Genomic DNA, 1421 nt, shown 5'->3' on the forward strand with positions numbered 1-1421 from the left:
AATAAGGAGATGTGTTGCAATGGGGAAATCTGCAATTAGGGACCTTTCCAAATTGTTGAGGAACAGTGATGTCATTTTGAGGACGAAGGTGCATCTGAAGGCCATGGTCTTTCCTATTACTAGCTATGCATCTGAGACCTGGACAATGATTAAGGATGGCAGAAGAACAATGATGTCATTGAACTGTGATGTTGGAGAAGAGCACTAAACATTCCATGGATCGCCAAGAAAAGAAATAGATTAAGTCTTGGAAAGGGTGCAGTCAGAGTGCTTTTTGGAGGCAAGAATGATGAGGCTTCACCTGACATACTTTTGGGCTTGTTGCTAGGAGATGCTATTCCTTGGAGAGGGAGATACTGTTGGGAAAGGTGAGAGAGGAAGACCCTCAACCTGGTGTATTGACACAATGACTGCTGCAATGGGTTCTGTGTGTCAGGAAATGTGAGGATGGCACAGGACAGGACTGATTTCAGATCTTTTGTTCATAGGGTTGCTATGAGTTGTGCTCAACTCAATGGCACCTAACAGGAATAACAACAAACTTGATTTACCTGGATTTTCTCATTTTAAAGACTATGCAGAACAGTCCAACATTACTTAAAATTCCCTACACTTTATTCACTAACTTACTTTCTAGTCACTTACTCTTACTTATTAACCATTCATTTCACTGGAGAGAAATACAGACCTAGTTTAAGATGGAACTATTTTTTTTTCCTTTTAAGAGTATAATTCTTATTCTTCTTCTACACAGTGACAGATTCACACACATTTTCTCATGTTTTCTACAACTGTTTAATCAGTTCTCACAAATTCTCATGCCTTTACAAGTGCTTAGTCAGTTCTGACAAAGATTTCATTTTCCTTACTACTTATAGATGGAGCAAATTTGCACTTTGGCCTTAGGCAATACACAGGTTTCACTCAATTACTTTTAAAATCTTTAGAAGCTTTACTAATAGAGAAATATCTTCAGTAGTTAACATAATGGCACTAGTAAGTTGAAACTGACAGTAGAAAATACAGCTAAATCTTTAGTAATGATACTATAACAAATGGTGGATTTGTGTAAATATTTATGGCAGAACCCTAAGAATGTCTATTGCTTTAGAGCTAAGTTAAATTCTGCAAAAAGCTGTAAGGAGCAGTTTTGGGTTTGAAATGATTCTTTATGTTTATATTTCGGCGCTGTGGCCGGCTTTGAAAGGAGGTCTATAGCACGCCCTGCTTTAGGATGAGCTGGACACTTTGTCTTTTTATGGCTTAGCCTTTCCTGTTATTGCTGATCGCATCCTTGGGAGCGCTATGGCAGTAGTAGTCCTCAGTATGGATGTGGAATCCTGGAGTTGGTATGAATAAGATAACCTCCTATCTAGGGATGTTACAAACAACATACTTCACTTTAGACTTCTTTTTTTTTT

The 1421-nt window shown here is 38.1% G+C and overlaps 1 pseudogene; it reads right to left on the reverse strand.

Moving 5' to 3' along the window:
• LOC102862520 overlaps positions 1–1421 on the reverse strand; it is a 3123-nt pseudogene that overhangs the window by 1283 nt on the left and 419 nt on the right.

Source organism: Elephantulus edwardii, unplaced genomic scaffold, assembly GCF_000299155.1.
Source record: "Elephantulus edwardii isolate Elephantulus edwardi_28Jun2011 unplaced genomic scaffold, EleEdw1.0 scaffold00047, whole genome shotgun sequence".
In the NCBI taxonomy this organism is placed as follows: Eukaryota; Metazoa; Chordata; class Mammalia; order Macroscelidea; family Macroscelididae; genus Elephantulus; species Elephantulus edwardii.